Here is an 8,207-nt window from a genome sequence, read left to right on the forward strand (position 1 = left end):
TTTTAACTTGTGTACATTTTAATATACAAGGACGCGAGAACATTTTAAATCAGCCTTTATTCTTAAACAGTGACATTCTTAATCAAGAGAAAGTGGTGTTTTTTAAGGAAATGGTGGGAGGTGGGAATAACAAGAGTAAGGGATATTTTATATGAATTTAAGGAAGGATTCTTACCGGTGCAGTATGTTATTGATGTGATGGACAAAGCGAAGGAGGATTTTAACAGACAAGACTTAATAAAGGAATACGACATAATTAAAAATGCCATACCAGCAGAATGGTTAACAAGAATAGAAAACATGGAAGAAAATAAACCAAGTAAAGATGTGAGTGTAAGATTTGGAGAGAAATAGTGGGATTTGAAAGATTGTACTGTGAAAATGATTTATGGTTTTTTGGAGATGGGGTTTTTAAGAAACCTGGTGCAAATCGGTACTGGATAATCCATTGTGCTCTGCACGCATGGGTTCGAATCCCATCCTCGTCGTTCATTAAAGAGAGCCCGGTGCTTCCGGGGAAGTTATCTTACTCGCACCATCTTCGTGCTTCGAAGCATGTTATGGCAAAATTGAAAGTCATCTTACCGAACATAATTGCAGAAACATACAGAATTGCAGAAACAAATATGTGCCGCAGTCCAGCCTCCATCAAAGAAGTAGGCGCATACGTGATGAGGTGGCCGAGTAGTTAGGGTGATGCACTTCTAATCCATTGTGCACTGCCTGTGTGGGTTTGAATCCCATCCTCGTTGACCATTTGCTATGGTGTTTGAGAGAGCCCCGTGCTTCCGTGGAAGGTGTTTTACTCGCACCCTCTTAGCGTTTTGAAGGATGTTATGGTAGAAGTTAATCCAGCCTCCGGCAGGGATGGACCGCTAATCCACTGTGCTCTGCTTGTGTGGGTTCGAATCCCACTCTCGTCGTTCAATTGCTTTAGTATTTTAGAGAGCCTGGTGCTTCCATGGAAGGTTTCTTACACGCACTCTGAAGAATGTTATGGTACAGGTTAATCCAGCCTGCAGCATGTTTAGGAGCTCAACGAAAGTTGCAACATGCTAAAGAAACAGGAGCACAGCTATCCTTTTCAACAGAACATTATGCCTACTAAGAAGCTGACAAAAATTGCCAGAGCTGACTGTATTTCAAGTCATCCCAGCGAGGTATTGGGTAAAGTTTTCAACCAGCAATGATCACGCCTGAGATAGACCTCATAGGCTACAATATTGCCTCTGCGAAAGAATAGCTATAACAGCTACGAACTCTTCTGTGTACCAATCTGGACATGCAACGACAAGGTGGCATCAAACTTTAAACTGCCAGCAATCAGCCCTCTGGCACCAATGAGTGCATGCTGTGTCTGCAGAACAGGTTATTGATTTGTCCAAAAATAATTACTTATACATTGTTTCATTTTTACTTAAAGAAAAGTATACACTTCCTTATGTGAATCTGGGAGAAGAGAATTGTGGGTAATCTGGTAAAGGGGGCGGAGTCACAACGCTGAACGGCAGAGAAAAGGGTTGAGATTGGGATGTATTTATTGGGCTGTACAGGGATTGGGGGGTAAGGTAATGAAGAATGCAAGGGCACTGAAACCATATTTTGACAGAAATCCAAGGTCAGCTATGCTGCCGTTTTTAGACTCAGGCATTCTGTCTAGTTTCTCTCCAACAAAACCAGAAGAAACTTGTTGCAGTTAATGTTGAACAATAAAGCCTGGTTTATACTTCTGTGTCAAGTGATCAGCGTGATCCACGGCGCAAGCCTTGCGCGTAGCCGTGCACTTATACTTCTGCGCACTGTTTCTGTTGCTCTGCAATACACTTCCGAAACGCTAGCTGGCAGTAGGTGTTTATGTTTCTCTGTGTTGAGTTTCTTCGCTGGTGTTTTGTTTTTTTCTGACCGCTTCCTTAATGTGCAAGTGGCTCAAATTCGCTCATTTTGAGGCAGGAACCAGTGGACGTGCAACAACTTTAATGAAAAGGTTAACACAAAACAACAGTCTCCATCCGGAGCTCCTTCATGGGACTCCACACTTGTAAACACCCGCTGCTTCACGCTCGAGCGGCTCTCACCTCCGCCCACACTCGTCAGCGCTACCAAGCCGACCAATCTCAGAGCTTGCACTTGCGCTGTGCTTACACGTGACGAGGTGGCCGAGTGCTTAGGTTAGTATGTTGTACTCTGCAAGTTCTGGTTTAAATCCCATCCTCATAGTTTCACTGTTTTGAGAGAGGCACCTGCTTCTGTCTAAGGTTTCTTACTTGCACCTCTCTGCGTCTTAAAGGATGTTTATGGCAAAACTGTATGTGATATTTAGCGAAAATAGCTGCAAAAACATACGTATTTGCCATAGTCCAGTCTCCATTAGGAGAGCACCTATGTGCGCGGCGAGGTGGCTGAGTGGTTAAGGCGATGGACTGCTAATCCTTTGTGCTTTGCATGTGTGAGTCGAATTCCAGCCTGGTCATTTGTTTAAGAGAGCCTGGTGTTTACGTGGAAGGTAACTTACTTGCACCCTCTTCGTGCTTCGAAGCATGTTATGGCAAAATTGAGTGTCATCTTACCGAAAACAGTTGCAAAAACATACATGACCACATATGTGCCCCAGTCCAGCCTCCATCAGGAAAGTGGCAGCATATGTGACGAGGTGGCCGAGTGGTTAAGGCGATGGACTGCTAATCCATTGTGCTCTGCACGCGTGGGTTCGAATCCCATCCTCGTCGCTCAAATGCACTGGCATTTGAGAGATCCCGGTGATTCAGTGGAAGGTGCATTACTCGCACCCTCTTTGCGTTTTGAAGGATGTTGCTGCAAAATTTAATGTCCTCTGTATCGAAAGTAGCTGCAAATACATACATTTATGCCAAAGTCCAGCGCCCATCAGGAAAATGGCTACATGCATGACGAGGTGGCCGAGTGGTTAAGGCGATGGACTGCTAATCCATTGTGCTCTGCACGCGTGAGTTCGAATCCCATCCTCGTTGCTCAAATGCACTGGCATTTGAGAGATCCTGGTGATTCAGTGGAAGGTGTATTACTCGCACCCTCTTTGCGTTTTGAAGGATGTTGCTGCAAAATTTAATGTCATCTGTATCGAAAGTAGCTGCAAATACATACATTTATGGCAAAGTCCAGCCCCCATCAGGAAAGCGGCTACATGCATGACGAGGTGGCCGAGTGGTTAAGGCGAATGACTGCTAATCCATTGTGCTCTGCACGCATGGGTTCGAATCCCATCCTCGTCGTTCATTAAAGAGAGCCCGGTGCTTCCGGGGAAGTTATCTTACTCGCACCATCTTCGTGCTTCGAAGCATGTTATGGCAAAATTGAAAGTCATCTTACCGAACATAATTGCAGAAACATACAGAATTGCAGAAACAAATATGTGCCGCAGTCCAGCCTCCATCAAAGAAGTAGGCGCATACGTGATGAGGTGGCCGAGTAGTTAGGGTGATGCACTTCTAATCCATTGTGCACTGCCTGTGTGGGTTTGAATCCCATCCTCGTTGACCATTTGCTATGGTGTTTGAGAGAGCCCCGTGCTTCCGTGGAAGGTGTTTTACTCGCACCCTCTTAGCGTTTTGAAGGATGTTATGGTAGAAGTTAATCCAGCCTCCGGCAGGGATGGACCGCTAATCCACTGTGCTCTGCTTGTGTGGGTTCGAATCCCACTCTCGTCGTTCAATTGCTTTAGTATTTTAGAGAGCCTGGTGCTTCCATGGAAGGTTTCTTACACGCACTCTGCTCGCATTCTGAAGAATGTTATGGTACAGGTTAATCCAGCCTGCAGCATGTTTAGGAGCTCAATGAAAGTTGCAACATGCTAAAGAAACAAAAGCACAGCTATCCTTTTCAACAGAACATTAAGCCTACTAAGAGGCTGACAAAAATTGCCAGAGCTGACTGTATTTCAAGTCATCCCAGCGAGGTATTGGGTAAAGTTTTCAACCAGCAATGATCACGCCTCGGATAGACCTCACAGGCTACGATATTGCCTCTGTGGAAGAATAGCTATAACAGCTACGAACTCTTCTGTGTACCAATCTGGACATGCATCGACAAGGTGGCATCAAACTTTAAACTGCCAGCAATCAGCCCTCTGGCACCAATGAGTGCATGCTGTGTCTGCAGAACAGGTTATTGATTTGTCCAAAAATAATTACTTATACATTGTTTCATTTTTACTTAAAGAAAAGTATACACTACTTATGTGAATCTGGGAGAAGAGAATTGTGGGTAATCTGGTAAAGGGGCGGAGTCACAACGATGAACGGCAGAGAAAAGGGTTGAGATTGGGATGTATTTATTGGGCTGTACAGGGATTGGGGTAAGGTAATGAAGAATGCAAGGGCACTGAAACCATATTTTGACAGAAATCCAAGGTCAGCTATGCTGCCGTTTTTAGACTCAGGCATTCTGTCTAGTTTCTCTCCAACAAAACCAGAAGAAACTTGTTGCAGTTAATGTTGAACAATAAAGCCTGGTTTATACTTCTGTGTCAAGTGATCAGCGTGATCCACGGCGCAAGCCTTGCGCGTAGCCGTGCACTTATACTTCTGCGCACTGTTTCTGTTGCTCTGCAATACACTTCCGAAACGCTAGCTGGCAGTAGGTGTTTATGTTTCTCTGTGTTGAGTTTCTTCGCTGGTGTTTTGTTTTTTTTCTGAACGCTTCCTTAATGAGCAAGTGGCTCAAATTCGCTCATTTTGAGGCAGGAACCAGTGGACGTGCAACAACTTTAATTAAAAGGTAAACACAAAACAACAGTCTTCATCCGGAGCTCCTTCATGGGACTCCACACTTTCAAACACCCACTGCTACACGCTCGAGCGGCTCTCACCTCCGCCCACACTTGTCAGCGTTACCAAGCCGACCAATCTCAGAGCTTGCGCTATGCGCACGCATGACATTTTTTTGAGAGGTGCGCGTCAATGTCGCCCACGGCCACAGCGAGGTGCTATGCAACCACGTGTAGGCTGCGCCGTAGCATACGCGTGCGCTTGACGCAGAGGTATAAATCAGCCTTAACTCTGGGGCACTGATCAGAGCTACTGATAAAGCTCCTTTTAACAACCTTTATCTTCATCTTTTCTGTAAGAACATCCATTCGAGTCCCAAAAGTTAATCCTTTCTCTAGCACAACGCTGTGCTTACACAGCAAATTTTGAAGTGTTAATTTCACTCTCAAAGTGTGAAATTTAACACTTCTTTAGTGTTTATATAGGTCCACACTGAATTGAGTTAAATTTACACTTGAAAAAGAGTACATTTTTTTTACACTTGCATAGTGTTAAAAAAAGCACTGCTAGTGTTAACTTTACATTTACATTTACATTTAGTCATTTAGCAGACGCTTTTATCCAAAGCGACTTACAAATGAGGACAAGGAAGCAATTTACACAACTATAAGAGCAGCAGTGAACAAGCGCTATAGACAAGTTTCAGGTGTGTAAAAGTCTAAGAAGCAAAACATTAGTAGAAAATTTTTTTTTTTTTTTTTTTTTTTTTTAGAGAGAGAGAGAGAGAGAGAGAGAGAGGGCACAGTTAGTGGTATAGCCAGAGAGTCAATTGCAGATTAGGAAGGAAAGTGGAGACTAAACAGTTGCGTTTTTAGTCGTTTCTTGAAGACAGCAAGTGACTCTGCTGTTCTGATGTAGTTAGGGAGTTCATTCCACCAACTGGGCAGATTGAATGTGAGAGTTCGGGAAAGTGATTTCTTCCCTCTTTGGGATGGAACAACGAGGCGACGTTCATTCACAGAACACAAGTTTCTGGAGGGCACATATATCTGCAGAAGTGAGAGCAGATACGAAGGAGCACAGCTAGAGGTCACTTTGTAAGCAAACATCAGAGCTTTGAATTTGATGCGGGCAGCAACTGGCAGCCAGTGCAAACGGGTGAGTAGCGGAGTGACATGTGCTCTTTTGGGTTCATCAAAGACCACTCGTGCTGCTGCGTTCTGAAGCAGCTGAAGAGGTTTGATAGAACTAGCTGGTAGCCCGGCTAGCAGAGAGTTGCAATAGTCCAGTTTGGAGAGGACAAGAGCTTGAACAATGAGTTGAGCTGTATGTTCAGATAGGAAGGGTCGGACCTTTCTGATGTTGTAGAGTGCGAATCTGCAAGATCGAGCAGTTCTAGAAATGTGGTCAGAGAAGTTCAGTTGGTCATCAATCGTAACTCCAAGGCTTTTTACCATTTTGGATGCAGTGATGGTTGCTCCATCCATCTGTATTGAAAAGTTATGGTGAAGAGTCGGGTTGGCAGAAACTTCAAGCATTTCCGTTTTCATGAGGTTAAGCTGGAGATGATGATCTTTCATCCAGAGTGAAATGTCTGACAGGCAGGCTGAAATGCGAGCTGGAACCGAGGGATCATCAGGGTGGAAAGAGAGGTATAGCTGGGTGTCATCAGCATAGCAGTGGTAGGAAAAACCATGTTTCTGGAGTTGAGACAGATTATAGCTCGGCTTTGATGCAAGTGTGCTACTTGCATTCAATAAAGAGCACATCAGCTCTTACCTTGACAGCGTGTAAGTTGTGCATGGGGGTCAGAGAAAAGAAATGAAATCATGTACAGTGCTGCACATTTGCTCTGCACCAAGTGTGCCACACGCCTGCTTTTGGACGAAGGTCCTGGCCGTTAGATCGCCCCCTTGGGGCTGGCTGCAGTATAAGTCATAAAGCTGGTTCTGGTCAATTAAGGCACTGGTTAACATGCTGATATAGGTGCAGATCTTCATTTTTGTAAACAGTTTGTGTTTAGCAGTAATTTAATGATGGGCGTGTCATCAAGATTGAAGTGTTATTATTCCAATTCTGTGTTCCGCAAACTATTCAGGACATTTAATACCCTGCTCTGTCCTCCTCCACCAACTCCTTATCAGCTGGCCTCCTTCTTTACACAAAAAACCCTCAAACCTAAATCTCCATCAAACAACACCCTCTAAAGAAAAATTCACTCTCTTCCTTCACTCCACACTGGCACATTTCCAACCTCTTTTAAGCAGATGTAACGGAGGCCAGCTAGTGTAGTGCTGTGTAGGTAAACCTCACTCATCTGACTTCTAAAGGTGCTCTGGCGACAGACACTTGGGGCCATGGTCTTTAGCCTACTTGTTAGGCTTGTTGCCATGCAAAAAGTCACCGGTTCGATCCCAGCTCGGAGCGGGTTGGGTGGTGTAGGGCCAGCAGGGTTACACAGGCCTGTTACAACATTGCTTCTACATTGAAATCAAAAACAAGGAAATCAGTCCTGACATCATGTGAACTGTTTACGGTAAAAATTTGCAAGGTAAGCATATATTTTTTTGACATATTACCCTCTAAGAACCCTAACTTTACAAAGTGATGTTACCTGGTGCCATGAAAAATATTTAGTGTGTTTGTATTAATGTTTCAAAAACATGCTCGACCAAAAGGTTGATTTGTCACTTTATGGTAAAGGTAGAAAAGCAAAACTAATGATTTCATATCATGCATTTCTGCAGTCTGAATGGACTGTTTGCTGAGAAATATCAACTTTTGATAATTCACAGAATAAATATGACACAGCTTGTTATTTATTCATGAATATAGATCATTTCTTAAGTATATATATATATTTTTTGATACTTTTAGGATATTTTTGGAGTAAATATAATGAATATTTACAACTTATGTGTGGAAATCACAACTTTTAAAGATGATTACCTCTTAAATGGCAAATACTTGTGTACCAGCATTAGCACAAGTGTAAGAAATTGATATTTGACTGTTTGTTTGTAGATATTTGATGGATGTCAATAGTTTCTATAGTACAAGAACTCATCGTCAGACCCTTTTACCAGAAAATCCCTTTACTGAAGAGATAATTCAGCATGTTCACTCACATGCACGCTCTCTCTCTCTCTCTCTCTCTCTCTCTCTCTCTCTCTCTCTCTCTCTCTCTCTCTCACACACACACACACGTACACTGCCCTGCACACACCTAAATGTACACTCTCTCCTTACACTCTCACACATTCATACACTCACACACAGACAGTTCTCTCTCTCTCTCTCTCTCTCTCTCTCACACACACACACACACACACTTTTTAACTGAATGCAGCTGTTTGAGCTGTTGAACTTTATACCTCTCATTAAACCTTTATTTCCTTCTTGAAATAATTCATTAACCAACTTACGTTCAGCAGCTGCACAGATATCTTCAGCTCCATGTGGTTT

The 8,207-nt window shown here is 43.4% G+C and overlaps 1 protein-coding gene and 4 non-coding genes across 5 annotated transcripts in view; 3 read left to right on the top strand and 2 right to left on the bottom strand.

Moving 5' to 3' along the window:
• The window catches only part of LOC130222028 (NLR family CARD domain-containing protein 3-like), a 503,712-nt gene that overhangs the window by 304,908 nt on the left and 190,597 nt on the right, over positions 1–8,207 (top strand).
• LOC130224267 (U4 spliceosomal RNA) lies at positions 1,101–1,241 on the bottom strand. Its single transcript, XR_008837334.1, has one exon. It is a non-coding gene; the product is annotated as a U4 spliceosomal RNA (small nuclear RNA).
• On the top strand, positions 2,645–2,726 carry trnas-gcu (transfer RNA serine (anticodon GCU)). The gene has a single exon. It is a non-coding gene; the product is annotated as a tRNA-Ser (tRNA).
• On the top strand, positions 2,906–2,987 carry trnas-gcu (transfer RNA serine (anticodon GCU)). The gene has a single exon. It is a non-coding gene; the product is annotated as a tRNA-Ser (tRNA).
• LOC130224223 (U4 spliceosomal RNA) lies at positions 3,872–4,012 on the bottom strand. Its single transcript, XR_008837291.1, has one exon. It is a non-coding gene; the product is annotated as a U4 spliceosomal RNA (small nuclear RNA).

The sequence above is a fragment of the Danio aesculapii genome, chromosome 4, assembly GCF_903798145.1.
Source record: "Danio aesculapii chromosome 4, fDanAes4.1, whole genome shotgun sequence".
Lineage (NCBI taxonomy): Eukaryota > Metazoa > Chordata > Actinopteri > Cypriniformes > Danionidae > Danio > Danio aesculapii.